At 32.7% G+C, this 23,508-nt stretch overlaps 1 pseudogene; it reads right to left on the bottom strand.

Moving 5' to 3' along the window:
- Nucleotides 1-4,560: 4,560 nt before the first annotated feature.
- Nucleotides 4,561-14,816, bottom strand: LOC149537180 (galactoside 2-alpha-L-fucosyltransferase-like; annotated as a pseudogene).
- Between the last annotated feature and the right edge of the window lie 8,692 nt (nt 14,817-23,508).

Raw genomic sequence — 23,508 nt, 5'->3', positions numbered from 1 at the left:
TGCAGTTACAGAGGCTGAAGCATCCTAAACCCTATCATGTTTCATGGATCAAAGATGAGCATAAGATATTGGTAAGTGAGCAATGCCTTGTGAAGTTCAAGATCGGACATTACTTTGATGAAGTTTTTTGTTATATTATGCCTATGGATTGTTGTCATATTCTATTGGGTAGACTTTGGTAATATGGTAGAAATGTTATGCATGATGGAAGATTGAATCAATATATTCTTTGGGTAAATGGGAAGAAGAAAATATCATTGCCTTTGATTAAAAGTCTAGATGAGGTTAGTTGCACTACAATAAAAATTTACGTGGTTAATGGGAAGAAGAATCAAGTCTATTTTGCCATAGTTCCTAGAGGACCGAGTGTTGGTAGTAATGACTGAGTAGTAGAAGCTAGTAATGACCGAGTGACAGTAGATAGTGATAGCCAAGTACCAGTAGAAATTATAGAATTATTGAATGAGTATAAGGATATTTTTGTTGATGATATTCCTGATGGTTTATCTCTAGTAAGGAGCATAAGTCATTGTATGGATCTGATTCCTAGAGCTAGTTTCCCAAACAAAGCACCATATAGATTGACACCTATAGAGAATGAAGAACATAATAGACAAGTGCATGAGTTGTTGTAGAAAGGTTTGATTAGAGAAATTTTGATTCCATGTGTTGTAACTATTGTATTAGCACCTAAAAAGAATGGAGAATGGAGAATGTGTATTGATTCCAAAGCTATTAACAAGATAACAGTGAAATATAGGCTTTCTATGCTAAGGATAGATGATATAATGGATTTTTTGAGTAGAGAAAAGTATTTTACCAAGATTGATTTGAAGAGTGGCTATCATCATATCAGAATCAAAGAAGGTGATGAATGGAAGATTACTTTCAAGACAAAAGATGGTTTGTATGAATGGTTGGTTATGCCTTTTGGTTTGACTAATGCACCTAGTACTTTCATGAGGTTGATGAATGAAGTTCTAAAAAGATTTTTGGGTAAGTTTTTGATTGTTTATTTGGATGATATTTTGATATTTAGTAAGACTAAGGAAGAACATCTTGAGCATATTAGACAAGTATTGCAGAGGTTGAAAGAGGAAAAGTTGCTAATTAATCTGAAAAAATGTTCTTTTATGCAAGAGGAGATTGTGTATTTGGGATTTATGATTTCAGCTAATGGATTGAAGATGGATCCTAAGTAGGTTAAAGCAATTTTGGAATGGAATTCACCTAAGAATGTGGGTGAGGTAAGATCATTTCATGGTTTGGCTAGTTTTTATAGAAAGTTTATAAAGAATTTCAGTGTTGTTTGTAATGTTATGACTGAAAAAATGAGGGGAGATAAAAAGGAATTCAAGTGGACACATGGAGCTAATAAGAGTTTTGAGACTTTGAAACAAAAGGTTGTTGAATTACCTATATTGGCTTTGCCTGATTTCAACAAAGTATTTCAAGTTGAATGTGATGCAAGTGGTAATACAATAGGAGTTGTATTAAGTCAAGAAGGTAAGCCTATTGCTTTCTTTAGTGACAAGTCGAATGATGCCAAAAGGAAGTATTTTGTGTGTGATCAAGAATTTTATGCTATTTTCAAGCTTTGAAGAAGTGGAGACATTATTTGATTCTTAAAGAGTTTATGTTGTATACTGATCATAAAGCTTTATAATACTTGGGAAGTCAACATAAATTGAATCAGAGAATATGAAGTGGGTTTAGTACTTGCAGAGTTTCACATTTGTTATTAAGCATAAGAGTGGAGTTACTAACAGAGTTGCTGATGCATTGAGTAGAAGACATTCTTTGTTGACTAAAATGAAGGTTGAAGTTCTTGGTTTTGATGAAATGAAAGAGTTCTATGATGTTGATTCTAATTTTTTTGAGGCATGGAGAGAGTGCAAAGCACCAAATCTGATAGATTACATAAGTATTTTTGATGAGTATTTCATTCAAGAAGGTATGTTGTTCAAAGACATTCAGTTGTGTATTCCTAGAAGTTCTATGAGGTCGAATATGATTAAGGAAAAGCATAGTGGTGGATTGGCTGGACATTTTGGAATTGATAAGACATGGAATTTGCTAAAAGAGAAGTATTATTGGCCACAAATGTATAAGGATGTTTAGAAATTTGTAAAGAGTTGTGGAGTTTGTCAAATTGCAAAAGGAGAAAGTCAAAATACTAGTTTGTATACACCTATTACTATTTCTAAGAAACCTTGGAGTGACATTAGTATGGATTTTTTTCTTGGATTACCTAAGACAATGAAGGGGTATGATTCTATATTTTTTGTAGTGGATAGATTTTCTAAGATGGCTCATTTCATACCATGTAAGAAGACATTAGATGCTAAGCATGTTGCTGAACTTTTCTTTAAAGAGATTGTGAGATTGCATGGATTACCAAGAAGCATTATTTCTGATAGAGATAGTAAGTTTGTTAGTTATTTTTGGAAGACTTTGTGGAAGAAGATGGGTACTGAATTAAAGTTTAGTTCTACATTCCATCCACAAACAGACAAACAAACAGAGGTTGTGAATAGAAGCTTGGGTAATTTGCTAAGATGTTTAGTTTGGAATAAGCCAAGTACTTGGGAGATGGTATTGGCATAAGCTAAATTTGCATATAATAATTATGTAAATAAGAGTACAGGAAAGATACCTTCTGAGATTGTTACTGGAATGAAGCCTAGAGGAGTATCAGGTTTGAGAAATGTTGCTGCTAAAGAAAAGAGATGTGCTACAGGAGAAGAATTTGCTAATTTTATGGAATCTTTACATAACAAAGTGAAGTTGAGGTTGGAAAAAAGTAATCAAAAGTATAAGGAGAATGCTGATCAGTTTAGAAGGCATCATGATTTTGAAGTTGGTGATGAGGTGATGGTTCATTTAAAGAAAGGAAGATTTCCTGTTGGAACATATAGTAAGCTAAAGATGAAGAAATTTGGACCTTGTAAGATCTTGAAGAAGTTTGATAGTGGTAATTCTTATGAAGTTGAGTTACCTAATGATATCACTAGTAAATTTAGGCCTAAATTTTGATGCGAAAAAGGTCAAAATTTTGACTAGAGTAGGTCGATAAGGTGACTAAGCTTGTTGTCGATCTTTTTTGGTTGGTTTTTTGACACACACATTTTGTGTCAAAATTTTGACTTCATAAAGGTGGACTTACCGACGTGAATTTCATTGATTTCCTTAGTCCAATCGGAACTGTTATTTTCTTATTTGCGGGTGCCGCTGGTCAAAATTTTGATGTAAACCCACACCAATTTGGTATCAAAATTGTGACCAAAACCCCTTACTTTTCTACGCTGGTGTCATACAATCGACATCAAATGCGACCAATTTGGCATCGAAATTGTGACCAAAACCCTTTACTTTTCTACGTTGATGCCATACAATTGACATCAAAGTGAAGATGTTTGCATCGAAATTGAGACCAAGATATGTAGAAATTTTGAAGAGTTGTCCCAATTATTGTGAAAGCTTTTCTCTCATAGGAGCCTTCTAAAGTGCACAAAATTTGATTCTAAAGTGTAATTTCTCAGTGCATGAGAGTTAGGGTATCATGCACATTTCTACCTCCACACCATTGTTTCATTCATCACATGATTTATTTCATACAAAACAATGGGAAGGAGGAAGAAATGTGCATGATATCCTGAGTCTCCACCGAGCAATTATGATTTACAACTCAAATTTTGTGCAATTTAAAAGGCTCCTATGAGAGTAAATCCTTTGCAATAATTGGCACAACACATCTAAATTTTGGTTCCTACAGGGAAGAATAAAATTAGGAAAGAAGGATTATAGTGAAGAATGATGAAAGATGGATTTTTTGGAGTGGATCATGATAGATAGACCATGATAAGGTGATACAAGGTGTTGTGATCAGTGTGAGAAGCTTGGTTGAGATTTTGGTATGGTGGAGGTGCTAAGTAAAAGATTGAACAAAGAAAGCTTCAGCTACTATAATACAAGCTAAAAGATTTTATTAGCTGGACATATAAGAGATTTCATTTAGGAACAACGCTCTCCAGTGCATCTAATGTTGAAAATTCTATTTATAAACATGTGTGTCTAGTTAAGAAAATATGCAATGCAATTCTTTTTGGCTGGACTGTGGAAAGTTAGATTACACAAAACAAGAAATAATCTTGTCATTCAAGGAAGAACCAACAAAAAATTCAAAAGTGCCATAAGACTTCTAGCTTTAGCATATTGACATACAAATATTGTAAATTCATAGCTAGGAAATATATATAGAATTCTATGAGAAAAATGAACATTGGTATAGACGATAGAGAAGCCAAATTACAAATATTATTGGTTTATGATTTTTAGATTGCAACCAATCTTCATGGCTAGGCTGAAAGATCCTCACGAGTAGCCTATCTACAGTAGAGTGTTCTGCATACAAACATCTTATTCTTTCCCTTCTAAACATGTTTATGCATGCAACATAACAAAGTACAGAAAGCTTCACTGTAGCATTATAAATTAAATATGCATATCTCTATGAATGATCTCTACAATAAATCATTCAAATCCCAAAAGTAGAAACACCTACAATTCATCATTTTCTACCACTTTGAGACCCCAAGGAAAATCATCACAATGTCATACATATGGAAAGACTTTTCCAGTATCTATACCTTTCTTTGCTTGACAACCATAAAATGGAGGTGCATGAAAGCAAGGCTCCATTGACATGACTTTATGACATGGTGGATCTAGAATAGTGTCATTTTTAGGCTTAAACATAATCAAAGGTTTTATGCCTACAAAACCTTGAGCTACATATCCAAATGTGGACCATGGGCTTATTATAAGTACATCACAAAGAGAAAGAAGATACATTTCTACCCATGCCTTCATACTATGAGATTGATTTTCAGTGTGCTACCATTCTTCATGACTAGGCTGAAAGGCACTCACAATCTGCCCATCTATGGTAGGGTGTTCCCAACACAAGTCTTTGATTCTTTCATAGTATCCAAAACCTAGAGAGGTTACTCAGACTACATTAGGCTTAGAGCTATCAGATTTCCACAATCCATAAATATTATATTTAGTTTCTGGATTTGATTGTGTGAATTTTTTATCATCAACATTTTAGATCACACTACGTGATCCATCATCAGGATATTCATGAAAATGAAGAGAGGTGAAAAAATCCTCTCTTCATTTGCACGAATATCCTGATGATGGATCACATAGTGTGATCCAAAACATTGATGATAAAAAATTCACACAATCAAATCCAAAAACTAAATATAATACATTAGGCTTCTTTACAAATCCATTTGCATATTTAGGTTCAAGGAATTCATCACTAAGAGATATGTTGGGTAGAATTTTGTTCTTCTGACTACAATCCAAAACCTAATTTGATATATGTGGGAAGTACCCAGAATCATATGTTCTAATCTACAAACCTATCCTTTGTTCTGCATGAGCTAGATAAGCTTGATAGAATCTAGTAATCAAGCCTTAGACTAGATTGGTGGGGTGCAATACGTACCTACCTGAATAATGAAAAATAAAATCTCTTTGACAAAATAAATGGTTCAATTCCTCATTTAATGAGGGTAGTAGGTAAAGAGAGGGGACAAAATAGTTATTGGACCTTAGAAACAACCATGGTATATGCTTTAGAAATTGCACCTGCACATGCAATCCTTATATGTGTCTAATTTCTCACAAACAGAAACCATTTGTTATATTTTTTTATGTTATCTTTATTATGTAAGACTTCTGTTAAGCACAAGTGCTTCCCTAAAAAAAAAATTATACAAGGCTTTCTGCATTCAAGAATCAAAACAATAAAAGAACTTGAAAGCATGATTTTATTAGGAACTTACCCACTTACTCGTCAATGAACCGGCAGAAATATAAAAGAAAGTAGCTTTGGCTTCTCTTGCAATAGATTTTCCAATCATCATTTTCCCAGTACCCTAAGAGCAAATTAAATGTACTTTATTGTAAACAAAAATGAATTTCCAACATATAAAGAACAAAGAATAAATTAGATTGACTTACAGGAGGGCCAAATAAGAGGAGCCCTTTGCCTAGAGAGTGACAGCCTTGAAAGATGTCAGGTCGCAATAGAGGCCATATGACCATTTCCATCACTTTTTGGCATGCTCTAGCCTAGCTTCAGTATAATTTTGGAAAAATAAATATTAATGTTAATGGGTACATAGAAATAAACATGAATAATATTATCATCAATTCATTTAGCCATATTAAATTTACTAATATCATCCCACCAAACATTGGGATCCTGGTCCATTATCTCATTGCTAACATGCTCTAGCAAACATGGTTCCAAGTTACCTAGCTTATCAGGAAGCTCACCATCAGGACCAACAAGCATTTCTAAACTAAAAATATAGCACAGAAAAGAAACAACCATTAGCATGCTTTAGACCAAAACTACTAGAGATGGTTATTTATTTAGTTAAAATCAAAATCAACTGATCCTATTAAAAAACAATGGCTAGAAGTAAAATATTTCATTTATATCAATATTCTAAATGACGCATTGTAGGAAAGCCACCAGCTTGATGAGTCTTGAAATACTAAAGTCGTGATGCGCATGAAAGCCTTCCCAATATCTCAAAGAATTTTGAATGGTAAATCAAAATGTACTCAAATAGAAAGAGCTCATTGAAAACAATATAATAAAAAATACAACTAGGTAAAAAAAACTCCATATGATGTTGTTGATACTATGAAGTAAGCTAGACTACTGAGATCTAGCTCTTCTATGCAAAGATCTCTACGATGGTATTGAATAATTAAATCTTGAACTTTAAGATAAAATATTTCCTTAAGCAATACAAAATAGTAATTTGATGTTTTCTGTAGCTTCGACTAGGCATATACTCCTCCAAGAACCAATCAATCATGTATGTGTTTCCTCTTACACCTCTTGGTGTCTCCAGTCTAATCCTTAATATCCCATCTATAGAAATCCTTTGTCGATAAAATTTTGGCTTTGCCTACTTCTTTTCCATCTTCTCAAATATTTTGTATCATGCTTGCATTTTCTCAATTGAAATGGTTTCCCTTTGCCCATTTACTAATTATGTGTTTGACAGTTGACCTACTTAAAATTTATAGTATTTTGTCACTTTTGAAGATTCAAGCAAGGGAATAAGTAATGATTATCAAAGTGTATGCTTTCCAACTATAACTTATAGACTTCTTACAACCATATCATATTTTTGATAGGTTAGAAATGAGATAGCTAGGTGTGTCCAATACAAGAGGTAGCTATGAGTTATTGTCAAACTACCTTCAGATTTGCAATACTTATCTTGGCACAAGATATTTTTATAACCAAAAAATTTGAAGGATCGTGACCAGAGCAAAAAGCCCAAGAAACCAAGGTTATCGAAGACAATCAAAGGTAGTCTGCTATGGAATATGCATGTGGATAGAGTATTTCCCAACCTGTCTAAACATTTGAGTTGCAAAAAGATGTTGATTATATACTTTGCACTACAAAAAATCAGTATACACAAACAAGGTTGAATGGGCACTATAGCAACATATTTAGAACTAGTAAAACATCCAAATCACCATTAAAGAAAGGAATCATACATGAATAACACCACTACCATCTTAAGATGAAACATAGTTGTCTCATATTTTGGCTTAGAAGAATTGCTATCATTGTCTAACCACAAAATTATTGTAGTATTCAACTATGTTATTCATAGCCTATAAAAGCTAACTAAGGTTGCAATGTTTATAATGACTATAGATAAAAATATAAATTAAAACAAGCAATATTATCATCAATGTTTTTAAATGTAGAATGAAATGGTTGTAAGTATGCATTTCTACCACATGCAAATGACTTTGAGATACAGACCTATGCAATCCAATCTCCCAAGGAATAGACAGCACCACTTATCGTCATCTTTGCCAAAATAGGATTTGTCCTAAAGTGATGTTAGAATAGTTACTAAAATGGTCATAAATTATGTTTTTATAGTAAAAGAATACTTTAACTTAAGAAAAAAACTATACAATATTAAAACATGACATCATGTTTTAAAAACTAAAAAGGTACCTGTAAGGAAGAACTTCATTTCAACTTGCTAATTGGTTGTCACTATTAACTATAAGCTTATCTTTAAAGTTTGAGCTTCACTTTGTTTCGAGAATAGTTAAATATTCTCTACTAAATAGGGCCAACCACATGAAGGTGGAAGCTCATTTGGCCCCTGCCCCCCCCTCCCCCCTAACATCACTCTAAATTCCCCATTAACATTTAATAACATTCATTCATTCATCCATTTTTGAAATATAACATTCAATCATTATAATCACATGATAACATTCATTAACACATAAAATTCATAAACACACAACATTCATGAATAATTCATTAACACGCAACATTCAAGAGTAAGTCATTCATGAATAATTCATTAACACAATATTTATTAACACCCAACATTAATGAATAATATTCATTAACAATATTCATTAACACAATATTCATTAACAATATTCAAGAGTAAGTCATTCATGAATAATCATTTCTTTTTTTCTTTCTTGCCATTTCTTTTTTTCATAAAATTTCTAAGAGGAATATCAATGTCCTCGTCATCCCCCTCCTCTACTAGTTCTAACGCATGTCTCCTCCTCATCTGTTTAAGAACATCATGAGGTTGCTACACCAAAGGGGGGTCCACTGCAATAACAAGTATTTCATGAGTTAAATTCAGACCATTTTATATTAGTGAATTATGAGTTTTTTATTTAAGTAAAAGAACTATAAATCAAAAAATTAATTTAAAAGAAAAAAACATAGATTTTCTTTACCTAAATGTACAACATGATCTACCTGCTGATTAGTCTGAACATCCTCCGGCACTTGTTCAACACGACATGATTCTATATCCTCAACACAAAAAGGTTATACCAAGTTCAATTAAAGATGTTAAATTGTATTAATAATTACATAATTAGTTTGAAATAAAAAATGAGCACCTCCATCGATAGTACAATGCACATCAGGGGCTTCATGATGCTGCATATGATCTATGTCACGATTAACAAGCTACATTGCAATGTCATGCACATTATTATCAAATAAATTGTTACTCAAGTATTCAATTTCTAATTTATTTTTTGGCATATTTACTTGTGCATATGATGCAAGAGATTGTTTGGTTGGGACAATGGAAGCTTGTTGTAGGTGTTCAGCCATCGCTGCATAGCCTTGCTTGAAGGCAATTTTTTTGTGTTCTTCTGTAGCCTCCAGATTAAAATTAGTGCCCTAAATTTTTTTATTAATTAACAAAATTATTTTCATTTTATAAATAATTTTTCTTTGCAATTCATTTACTGCTACTTACAATGCGTGCTTTGATTTTTGAATATCCCCCAAAGCCAAGCCTGTGCTGCCCACCCTTTTCCAACCTCGCATTTGTTGCCTTTGATGTGTCTTGCAACCTATGAAAAGTTTGAAATATGTTAGATAATATAGATATAAAGATCAGTACTTATTAGTGGATTATTATATATCGGTATGAAGGTTTTGGCATAAAGTAGCATGTCCACCAAAAACATGAAAAAAGGGAAGAAATTATAGCATCATACCTTTAATTATAAAATAGCTTTTAAAACTAAACAACATCACATATATGCCTTTTAAATTGATCTTTAATTACCCATTATTCACAATAGATTCAAAATTTTAAAATAACAAATTCAAATATTTTCTCATGTCATCATGTTGAGCTTGCAGGGAGCAATGCACATATTTCAATAAGTGGGAGCACAAGACTGTCAAAGTATGGTGGAAGACATTAGATGAAACAATATTTGTTTTTCACTGACTATACGAGTTGGGATATATAATACAAGAAATGTATATTGTGGACAATTCAAGATTAAATTTATAGGGAAATCTAGGTATGCTAGTAGTTTTCAAGTTAAAGATATCAGCCACATTGATGAGCTAGTCTCAATTCTTTCAATTTTTCTGTCCTTTCTCATGACATTCATTTCTAGTGACATGTGTAATCATGCTATTTATCCATGGAGTTCGTGACGTATAGGGGATAATTTTTAGAACAATCTATAATAAACAAATTTAAAAAACTAATCCAATCTCTTGCAATTGCATGACTTGTAGATTGTGGGAAGTGAACCACTACAAAGGATAAGTATCTTTTGAGAGCTCAAACTCCTACAATACACTCAGAAACAAAATCATCATATTTCAATTAATTATAAGATTGTGGTTTAATTTAGGAAGTCTTGGAGGTTTTTGTTTGTATTGTGAGCACAAAGAAGAATTAATTTGCAAGGTCTTTATAAACTGAATATATGGATCACAGAGACTTTTTGGGCAGTCAATAAAACTCTTTGTCCTAGATGTCAATGCAACATGGTACAGATGAGGACTATCGCAAGATCCATATGTATTCTACATGGTTTCTGAGGATAGAAAGTGTCAGGGTGCAATAACAGATTATTAAATGCTAAAAGGGAAGCAAATGACACAAAGGAAATGAGGGAAAGAAATCACCCAAAATCGAAGAGGATTGTGGTTGTTTTCCCAATGAGAGATCCCTCCAAGATCTGCACACCAAAGACCAAAGAGAAATGTTGTGATGATTGAATAGGATCTTGTCGTAGTCAAATCACCACTTTGGTGTTCCCACCTCCATGGACAATGAAGATAGATGGAGATACCAAATAAAAGGCAAGGTATTATCACCTAAGAAAGCTTCAAATGTGAAAATTACTAATCCTCCAGAAGAGGAAGACCAAGTTTCCAAGGACAGAGTTGCCTTCACAGAAATGCTACAAGAAAGAAAGGGCAATCTCAAAACATCAACAATAATCTTGATGTGGCAATAAGAATTTTGATATGCTGATGCATGTGGGAGAGGAGCAACAATGGAGATAAATGCTAGAGCAGTTGTGAAGGAGCTTCAAAGAGTCTCAATCAATGATTGAATAACAAAAAAATAGAGGTTTTACCATCAATATAGCAAGTCTAGATTCATCTGTGATGCCTGGGAGGGTTGATAGAGGTGTTACACTACCAAAACACTTGAAAGTGGAATGTTTCAGCATTCAACCCAGTTGTAGATTTTTTGCGAGATGCTAGTGCCACATCCAAATGTTTGTATGTGGTAAATTTGTCCAGGAAATAATTGGGCTAAGAGGTTGGGAAGTAAAACATAGTTTGACTAAATTAAGGAATATTCATCAAAGGGTTTTTATAGTATGGTTTATGAGAACGTAAACTAAACTAAACAAACATATAAATAGAAAATTAACAACTACCATCTACATATCATTTCTTGTCTTGATAATGAATCTGATAGGTCAAAAAAAGTGAACCAAAACATTCATGCCAAAATCATAATCAATTATTTTCTAATAGCCTTTTTGCCACCCTATGGATTACAAACAATGTTAGTTCTTCTCTTGCCATCTGCCCTGATGATGAATCATAGAATTTGATCCAAAACATAGGCAACAAAAAATCTAGATGGTCTAATACAAAAGTGAAAAAAATCTTGAAATCATAAGGACTATGGAAACTTCACGAATTCAATATTAACTCTCACCCATTATTTATCTTTGTTGCACATAACTATATGATTGGTAGACCATCAATCAGATAGTATGCATCTTATTAGATATCAGGTACCAGTGTAGCCGAACAAAATACATCTTAGACACATATAGGTACAATGCCAGTTTAGCATCCTATAACTTAACTACACCATACTGTCAAGAGGGTGCTCAGTTGTTATTAACTTGTGTTTCTGGCATTGAACATGATGCTGATTACTTTTAGGAGAGTGACCATTAGTAAAATTCTTGCAAATTTTTTCAAAAAAATTGTACTTGTCATTACACTAACTGAATATCATTTCTCACCTATACTGCTAACACATACAACTATGGTACATGTATTTGAGCATTACTATATTTTCAAGACATAATATAGCTATATGTGAAGTTATAAGCACACTATTTATATCTTATGTAGGATTTATGCCCAGATTGAGATATATACTGTTGTATACGGGCATTCTATGTGCAATCAACCACCATAGTGTATTAGATGCCCAAATTTTAGAGAGCATTCATAATAGGGTGAAAGCAATTGTGTCAACATATGAATTACATACCTTTCATCAATAGATAGATTAAATTGAGCTAATTGAAATTCTTGATACTGAAGTTGAACCCTAAATTTGCTCATTAATGTACTAGTAGTTAATACTATTGCATACCTTTTCGGATTTTTTGGTGTACTTTCTTTTGGACGTTCCCCTTTCTCCTTCACATCCAAAATGAACTTATTCCAATCCCTCACTGAAACAAAGGGAGGATGCTCGTACTTCAGGTTTAGGATGAGACTCTTTCTATATGAGTCCCTCACAACCTCAAGATGTCTAGAAGCTTTTTGTAACAATTTCTTATGATCAAATATATTACTACCAAACTCATGCTCTATATATTTGATGAGGTCATCTTTTAATTTTTGATCTCGGTAGTTCCACCTTTTAAGAAAAAACACAAAATTGTTAGATATAGCTAGTATAAGAAAAGACCCGAATGAAAGGAAAAATGTTGCACCAATTAATGATATGACAAAAAATAGTGCAATAAAATTAGTTTAGTTATGATGTTCCACCTTTTATGAATGGTGGGCCCGAATCTTCGTAGCATGAGGTCATAAAGCCTCCTATAAAATGTATCATTTCCTGCAAAAAATGTCATGGGATAATTAATAGTAAGAACCATTAAAATGAATCATGCAAAGAATACTTTTCATAATGAATAACAAATACATAAAATGAGATACCTTTCATCTTTTTAGTGATCTATTTCAAGGTTGGAGGATCAACTTGACCAAAATTGACCAAAAAAGAAGTTTGGAAAAAAATTTAAAATGTCTAAAACCAGTCAAACTCTACCAGGGTTCTATTGTTGATGTTCTGAAACTAAAAAATGTACTGTGACTATATTAATCAGTATACCTTGAAAAAAAATATAGTTCATAATACATATAACTTTCCATGACCTTCTTTTTTGTCATTCTTAATTGATGTTGTCACTGATCATACGTGGGATATTATGGAAAACAAATATTGTTAAAATAGACAGTGAAGCTGAAAGTGAGCACTCTAAAACCCTAACAGGAAATAATGAGAATGGAGTTTATCAATCTTGCATGCTACTTTTATATTTTCTTTGATATCACATAACAAAAAATGACCTACTTTAATAATCTAAATGGAATTTAGTAGTCCAACAAGTAGTAGGTGTACACCTAAAAGGGGGGTAGTTTTCACAGCCTTGTCACACCACTAGGATATTCTATCTTGAGCTCAGATCTTTTATTACTATGATTAGATCTTGTCCTCAAGGGGATAATTCTACCTTTGAATTTGTGTGAGTGACAAATGTAAGTGCATATAGATTTGTAAATTTATTGCTAGTCTGTCTCTTTTCTTGAATTTGGAACTTGCACATAGTCAATCACTCCTATATATTCACCATCCAAAGTAGAGATTCAAAGTCTCAAGGGAGACAATTTTGGCATTAGTTAAAGTCATCAATTGCTGATATGTAAACATGTTTAAAATGGGCAAAGAGAAACAATCGAAAATCATTGAAAACTGAACATTGAATATGAAAGAAGACTCCCACTTTTGGTTCTCTGTAGAAAATTTGATTAGTATCTTCTATATAAAGCATGAAATTGCAATGTACCAAATTACTAAACTAGAGAATTACTAGTATAGACAAAAGGTCATTGATAATTCAGATGATCCTACCAAACCCCTAATAAAAAGGAATTTCAGAATAATTAAACAACTTGCACAATATGACATACTAAAGAAGGTCATGAGGCATCACTCAACATCAAAAGCCCTTGCATTCACCACTTCCTATCATGTTTACTTCTTGCAAGAAAATCCTTATTACAATATAAAATATAATTATTTAAAGTACTTTGAATCTTGGGACATTTCAAAGGCATTGATTCATTATTGTCAATCAACAATCATGTCTACATAGCTCTCGTGCTAGAAACATGGGTAGCTCTAAGAAATGACGGTGAATTATCACCAATACATGCACTTTTATCCGCATCTGGTGATATACCAGATGGTGCATCCTACCACAAAAAAAATAATACACTATGCGATGCACCCAAGATTAAAGTACAAATTATCAACTCATAATTAACACAAAACCAAATATAGAAAAACAAAAATTTACCAGATGGTCATCCCCTTGTTGCCAACATTGCAATCAGCAATCTCGTACAAGCGTCCGTCAACCTCGTAGGAGTCTCCTGCACTGGATGACTTGAACAATACATTGTTAGCAAAGACATTCTGAAATAATAAAAGTAAGATTTAAGAAGTTTTGAATGTTTGAAATAAAATTTTCCTTCTTACTTGTCAACTACAAGATTATTTTACTAGTAGCAATTGGAGCTCTGCTACTACCAACCTCACCATGTTGTCATTTAGGTTGTGGATCAGTTACCAAAAAATCCTGTATAACAAGAATTTAGTAGTTAAAGTTTCTTACAACTCTTTAAAAAAATTGCATCAATAAAGTATTTTTGCACATATTACATATTTTACTTCACAACATAAAAGATTATAAAATATAAATCTTTATTGAACTTTTGTTATAACTAAAGATTCATTACTGCTTACTTCATAACGACGAGCTTGCGCTCTTAAATCTGATAGCCTCTTCATCATCTCCTCGAATTCCATATTTTCCTCATCCAAAATTTTCATTATTTCTAAATTTTTTTTTAAAATTTTTCTCTTCAACATTTTTGTTACATTGGGAGTTTCAACAATAACCTCATCAAAAGGCATAGCTAGTGGCTTAGTACTTACTGGTGGTGCTTTACCCTTATCCTGAACATTAAATTGTGAGAGGAATATCAATAAAACTATCATAAAAACTCAAAAACCATAAATAAAATAACGTAATAATATAACATTTTTCAACTATCTAATTTGTACAATTTCAAAAAAGTTTACCCTCGCTGAAGAAGGGGTGGGAATAGCATCCTGGTGACCTCTATCATCTGTCGGATCCATATCATCCTATCACAAAGATCAAACATAAAAAATTTAGCTAACTAAAAGCAATAGACAGCAAAAAAGAACTTATTAACAAAATGGTAAATAGTACCTATAGCCCTCATGATAGTAACTTTGTTTGTATCTATGCGATTTAAATGGTAATCTATTAGCAGTTCTTCCCCTATACTTATTGATTTTATTGCACAAACAAAAACTTCATTCCCCTCACGTGCCTCAAATATGCAATTGGGTTTCTTACTAGTTGAGGAAGGTCATGTACTATTTATAAAACCTGCAATATTACCTATTGCTTTTGATCTCCCATCAATGTACAAAGAAAATCTTTTACTTTGATCATTTTCTTTCTGTTGTATATAATTAGCTGATAGTTCATACATATGCATACTTTTTTTATATTGAACAATCCACATCCAATCATTGTAATTGTAACATGGACTGACATACTTGAACAATTTGACAACTTTTTTATAACATACCTTTATCCCATCCATGGAAAATAGGCCCAACCATGTAATGAGGATGGAGTAATGCGATATATCCTCTCATTAACACAAAAATCTATGTTAATTGGAGGTAGCTCATTGGGTACCCATTCTTTCTCAATGTGTTTTTACCAAAAGGGCACCTTGATGTCACCTTTGGTCTCATCATCATAAGAACATGACCCCCCATTAGCAAGGAAAAATTGTATGCGTTTATCAATTTTTTTTCTAATCTTTTGACCTCTAGTTGATCTCCCTATTTTAGCCGTACTACATGTAGAGCTTTCATCTACTATTTCCTCATTTCCCTCATTCGATGTAGATAGATCTGACAAGTACCTATTTGGTGGGTCCTGCAATCCATCAAATGGAAAGTGAAAGCGAAAGTGAAAGTGATAAATATAAAATGTAGTAAGTTGAAAGTGATTATACAATTATATTTCTATACGGACCTTCTTTGTCTATATATACATTATATGATTATATAATATGTCTATTTATAACATACGTGCTCAATGATAAACAAGAAGAATATCAAAAAATTATGTCTATTTATTGACTTATACCTGCTAATCCATGTCACTTTGCACGATCCATGCGAAAGGGGTCAAATTTCCTGCATATGTTAATCATTTATCTTAAGTTAGCTAAAAATTACATGATATGCGTAAACATGAACAAATTTACCTTATATATGGAATGCAAGATCATCAACTGAAGGGGTGACGATGTACCTATAGTCAATTGATTGTTTGCAAAAAGGGTGACAATCAGACACAATATAAACATTGGTAATTATAAATAATAGATGTTATAATCATTAGAAATGAACACAATAAATATGTAATGAAATTTCCTGCATATGTTAATCATTATCCTTAAATTAGCTAAAAATTACATGATACACATTTGCTACAAATAACTTAGATGACAATATGAACAATAGGCAATATCATAAACATGAACAAATTTACCTTATATATGAAATGCAAGATCCTCAACAGAAGGGGTGACAATGTACCTGTAGTCAATTGACTATTTGCAAAAAATGTCATAATCAGACACAACATAAACATTGGTAACTATAAATAACATATGTTGTAATCATTAGAAATGAACACAATAAATATGTAATCAAATTTCCTGCATATGTTAATCATTTATCTTAAGTTAGCTAAAAATTACATGATACGTGTATGCTACAAATAACTTAGAAGACAACATGAACAATATGCAACATCATAAACATGAACAAATTTACCTTATATATGGAATGCAAGAACATCAACGAAAGGGGTGACGATGTTTGTAGTCATTGATTATCTTCTTCTTCTTCTTCTTCTTCTTCTTCTTCATCATCATCATCATCATCATCGCCATCATCATCGCTATCATCACCATCATCATCGCCATCATCACCATCACCATCATCATCATCATCACCATCATCATCATCATCATCACCATCACCATCATCATCATCACCATCATCTTGATCTTCATCATCTGCTTCTTCATCATTTTCAATACCTTCTTCTTCCATAACATTATACTTTATCAACCTTCCTCTTGGATCATGTCTAACAATAAATGACCAACCCTGTTTATGTGGAACCTCTGAGTAAAACACTTGCTCACATTGGCCTGGAAGAATATAGGGCTCATCTCCAACTGGCTCAAATGACCTTGTATTGATCATTGTAAATCTGTTATCATGTTGAATAACCGTTCTATCTGGATAATTTTGATTTAGTCATAACCTGTATCATTTGATGACGAATAGAACTACTTTGAAGGTGTTAAATTCACACTCAATTATATCATCCAACATTCCATAGTATTGATTTTGAGATTGTTGAGGATGTATGTCGTTTCTAGATGATATATTGGTGACCTCGAAAACTAAAATTATCCAAGAATCACAAGTTTTCTTTGTGTCATCCAACTTTTTTATGCAAAATTTGTGGCCATGATAGTACATAGCTTTGTGGTGCTTGACCTACAATTTTTGAAGTGTGTGTAAATTATTTGCATCATGAGTTGATATGAAACATACGTCAAGTTATGATCATTAATAAATTTCTACGTACCTCTCCACCTCTTAAACCCTTTACTAGATCAACTACCATCGGCATAACATTGGAATCTCCATTAGGATGAGCTTCTGTAACCAATGAAGCAAAACCTTCCCATGTTAATGAGAAACCATTTTGTTGACATTGTTTAATCCATTCAATCATCCAATCAAGATTTTTCGCAATATACAAATGTATTACATCCCACTCTCGACCACCTATTTCAAAAAAATAAACCAATTAAACATAACTTGTATTGACTTGTTGCTCAAGATCGAGCTCCTTGTTGAGATCTCCTTGTTGTATTCCTTTCTGTCTTAATAAATTTTTACCCCTCTTTTTGATTAAAACATAACTTGTATTGAATATTTATAAGAATTAATTAACTACAATAACATCTTAGATTTACCTCTCACTTTCCTCAATCTAACTTTGCCCATCAAGTACTTCCCTTCGAATTTGTTAATTGAGTTGGGATCCCAAATACGATCTACATGGATCTTTGCTACAACCTTAGGAAGATATTCACTAATGTACACCATGGTTTGGTATACCATATATCCCTCCACTAGAGAACCCTTGGGATGTGCTCTCTATCGAAGCAAGCCTTTCAAAAATTTCAAGTGCCTCTCAACCATCCACATTGACCTGGTTGGTACAGGTCCACACAATTAAGTCTCCTCAACTTGATGTATGAGGTAGTGTTCTTGTGCATTGAAAAAACTTGGAGGTAGACACTTTTTCATTTCACACATCAGAAGAGGAATTTTTCTCTTCCAATATTTTAAATCTTCTTTATTGATTTCTTTAGATGACAACCACCTCATGTATTTTCCAAGATCATATATAACATGTTTGACATTGTTGGTGAAGTGGTGTAGGAGAGATAGAGGTAGAACGTACTACAATATTTGTAAAATGATCTTGTCAATATTTTATAAAAAATACAATCTATAAAAATATAGCAAATTGCCTTAATAAATGTATGCCAATCGTGTGATTTCAACCTTGGCCCAAATTCACTTTTCTTTGATATGAGATTGTTTATGTTCGTAGCAAATCCTATGGGAAATCATATTTTTTTATGACTTCTTTTATAGCATTTCTCTACTAATCTAACAATAACCAACTAAGGGCACTTGTATCAATCTGGTCTCCATTTTTATTTGATCGAATGCCATTTTTCATTGCATGGTTGGATTCTTCAATGTCACTACAAGTTTTGACAATTTCATCTTTGTCACACCTTCCATCCAAGATTTTCCATAATGTCTCTATTACATTCTTTCCAATATGCATGGGATCAAACAAATGCACAATTGGGAGTTGCTCATAGTATGGAAACCTAGTAAATTACGTAGGATAATTTTTTAGTCCTTTTGGAAGTTGGTCATTGATGCCTTGACGACCTTCACAAGCATCAATCACATCATCAGTAAACAAAACACAATATCAAAATATAAATTTGAAACAAAACTATCAAATGGAATGACATTACCTCGACGATTTATTTTATTGTATCCAACTTCCATAGGTGAGGTGTCATTCTCTGTGGCTTTGACGTAGTCTCTTCTTTCGCATTGAAAAGATGTTTTTTGGTAATTCGGTACTTATGATTTCTATGCAGAGTGTCTATTCTCATCGAACACCTACTTTCTTAAAAATTTTGAATGATGAGATTTCATCTTTGGACCACAAACTAGTCATGCAAATTTTCCCTTTGTCTGAAGACCTACAAGATCGTGTATAATTGGATTAAATGTGTTAACTTTGACATACCAAAAAAGAGGTGTCAAGAAGAGAACATACCACAAAAATGTGTTAGCCCAGGGGCATCGTGTATTGTCCATACAAGCATTACATGAAATTGAAATTGTCTTTATCCTATTGGTCTATAGATGTCATACATAGTAACCTAATTCCATAACACCACCAACTCGTCGATAAGGGGTTCAATATATACATTGATATCTTTAACTTGGTACTTACCTAGTTGAATGAACAAAAGCATTACATAGTTATTATGACCATTTGATAGATTAGTATAAATTAATTTAGATGACCACTAAATCAAAAATACCTGGAACAATCAGTGTCAACATTATGTGCTCTCTCTTTATGGACAACCAAGGAGGTATGTTATTATTGATAACAAAAACAGGCCACACCAAGTAAGTACATCTCATCTCTCCAAAAGGATTGACACCGTCTGTTGCCAATGAAAGCTTGAGATTATGAGGTTCTTCTTTAAAGTGTGGCCATTTTTCCTCTATTTTCTTAAATGTCAAACCATCTGCAGGCATTCCCATAATGTCATCTTGACTTCTAATGCATGCATGGTAATTCATAAATTGTGCCAAGCTATTGCACCTAAATAATCGTTGCAACTGTGGAATAATGGGAATATGTCGAAGAACCTTGTGAGGCACCTTTTTTGTTAATCGATCTGATTGATATCTACTGATATGACAAGTAGGTCATTGTGTTGCAAATTCATGTTGTTTATGATATATAATATGATTGTTCGAATATGCATGCATTGTTTGATACTCCATTCCAATATCTTTCATGATGGCAGATGATTCTCGGTATGAGCGAGGTAGAATGTTTGATGGTGGTAACAAACACTCACCTATCAACCTACGACCAAAAATATAATTTGTTAATTTAAAGAATATTAATTGCTACATGAACCCAATGTTAATTGTAAGGGAACTACGAGTAAAATAATGAAATAAGATGGCATAACTTAACATATGTGTCATTGCTACATTGGATAAACCATTCATAACCTTCAAGTTCACTAACAGCAATACAACAGCAAGAAGAGTTGTTTTGGAGCCTTCATATAAGGACTGGTGTGCCTTCTCAAGTAAAGGTAGATCAAGCTCTACGTCAACATCATCATCATCATCTTGATCATCTTGATCATCGTGATCATTTTGATTATTTTCATCTTCATCATCCTTGTCTTCTTCCATGGTATCATTACTTTCTACTTCAATATTCACACCTCCATGTTCCCTCGTTTGGAAATCCGCATTCTCCGAATTGTCATGGTCCATAACATGAAACTCAAGGACGTTGACCTATATGAAAATGATGACCTTATATTAACCATGACCATGATGTCATCATAATATCATGTCTTATGTAATTTATAAACTATTAAAATACATACCAATGGGCGATATTCATTTTTGCCTTCAATGTGACCATGTTGCCTACAATGTTGCTCAACTGTTATGATTAGATATCTTCGAGTCTTTAAGCCCTTACACATTTTGCAAGGACAATAACATTTTTCATCACCTTTTCTTTTTAAGTTAGACCATAGTCTAGCAATTGTATCCCTATTTTTTTGTGCGTTGATATCGTCAGACATGGTCTTTCTTGAATGGAATGACTCGTTGGTGGAAGAAGGATGATTTGTTTGCAACCTGCAGATGGAGTAGTAAGAGGAAGACACATATAAAAAGGAGTTAGGTCTATGAACCAAGTAGGAGTTAGGACATGCTAGAGTGGGGTCAGCCCAAGATATTTTGGAATCTTGAAGAATTTGGTAAACGGTATCTGGAAAGGTGAAAATAAACAAGTATTTTTACAGCTACAAAGGAGGAATCGAGAGCATTATAAATAATGAAGGAGAAACTTAAATCCATACAGCTTCACCTCTATTTACAATTTAACCTTTTTGCATGTGACATATGACAATATACAAAATTTCTAGTCACATTTTCACTTTAAAAAGATCACCAAATATACCTTTGCTACAATATCTTCTTCAGATTCTTCGTTGTCAAATTCTTCAAAACTGCAAGCTCATGTGCAGAAAAAAGATGAGATGTACTAAGTAATTTTTGATGTGAAATATTTAAAAAAATCAACTATCAAAAAAATAATTTATGAAATTTAGTTGCTTTATTATGTATTGAAGACTTGACAAGATGTTCCCACGTCTATCTATAAAATGCCTATCTCCATGGTTGTTTGCAAATAGTCTAGTATGGTGGCTTTTGAACAATAACAAATGTCACTCGGGCTAGTAATTTGGCTCAAGAGATGCACAAGCCTATTGACACCATAAAACTTTTAGTTCATATAGCATTCAACTATCTTCTTTAACAAAATTGAAAGAGAATACAAACAAACTAATGAGCCATGTCTATCTCAATTGAATAGCAAGTACTATAGTGAGTATTAGGAAACTGACCTTGCGAATAGCATCCAATTCATAAAGTAGAACTTGGTAAAACGGTCCTTTACTTACACCATCTCTAAATAAATACCAAAGCTGTTAGTAAGGAGACATAACAAATGCAAAACTAAATCTCACCACAAAAACCAATCAATATGAAATAAATTACCTATAAAATATGATTCGCAGAGGCTTCTGTCCTGTTGCTTTACGAAAAGAAATCAGTAGCTCCCTACAAAGAATCAAAGTGAAATAATCATTCAAATTTCCTAATAATCAAGGTAGAAATTGTGCTCTAGAGGGTTTTCTCCTCTTTGTCATTTAGTAATTCAGAACACCTCCCTAATCCATGGTGTGTGAAGCTGTAAAAGTTTTCCCCAAGTTAATTCTTTGTGACTTCAGGCTAGTCTTGGGATGCAAGCACCTGACATTTGCACAAAATTCCCAAAATATTAAGATAAGCATTTCTCATATGTATTGTGTGAACTAAAACAACAACAAACAATGATCTATATTGAAAACCTACTACCGCTATTGATGGACTAGAATCTTCTCCAGGGTGTGGATGTCTAACATCTACCCCACAGGAGTCTAAAAGATATTGTGAACTTTTTAATCAAGTAATGTTTCTTACTTGTAAAAAAACCTCAGAAACACAAAAGTCGATAATCTGAAAAGTTCTCCACAATTGCACATTAAATAAATAACAACAGATCTGCAAAATAATAAAAAGGAAACTCAACACCAACTTATATCCAGAATAATTGATCAAACTCAGATCACCTCAATGTGAAAATTCATTTAAGATATGGTGATTAAAAGTTAGGTTTTTTTCTCAAAATCACTACAACTCAGAGGACCAAATCTTTGCTGATTAGTTTAACATAGATTGGTGAATAGAAAATTCATAATAAAAATTTGATTTTTTTCCACACTTGTTCAAACCATATAATGAATGACGAAAAATGAATTGTATATGAGTCACTCCAAATCCTTAGCTTTCAATATGCTTCATTGATGAGATTGCATTATATGGTTTGAACAAGATGTGGAAAAAAATGAAATGACATAGATATAAGCATTCTCACACCATGAGTGAAGCACCAATTGCATAAAGCTTTATTGCAAAAAAATTGTCAATATTATTTACATTGTACATACTTGTTTATATAATGCTTCAATTCCTAAACTAAGAAACTATAGCTAGTGTTCTAACTATGCATAAAAATAAAATTACAATGCAAATGTATGAAATTATATGCATAACTACTCTTATACTAGTTTATAACTACTATGCACATATTTTTATCCATTTACAAAGTGCATCTAGGTATTACAATTCAAAAATCTATCCAAAAATAGAAGAAAATGGATTGCACAACAAAAATTGGTCTCCAACTTGAGCTCAATTTGATCTTCTAAAAATATCTCTCAACATGTGCCCATGAAGCCTCTAATTGAATGCAACTAATTGAATTACCAGCACAAACAAAATGCACATAAACCAGAAGAAGCAAATACAGAATCTAAATGATGGACCTAGAACTCCTCAATTTTTTAATTTTTTTCTATCCCCATATCATCATAAGCTTCCTTCACCTGTTGATCAACTCTCTTAT

This window comes from Cupressus sempervirens, chromosome 10 (assembly GCF_028749045.1).
Source record: "Cupressus sempervirens isolate cs-2001-9-10 chromosome 10, ASM2874904v1, whole genome shotgun sequence".
In the NCBI taxonomy this organism is placed as follows: Eukaryota; Viridiplantae; Streptophyta; class Pinopsida; order Cupressales; family Cupressaceae; genus Cupressus; species Cupressus sempervirens.
Note: the sequence above shows the minus strand (reverse complement) of the source record. Positions and strands in the feature narration are given on the sequence as shown.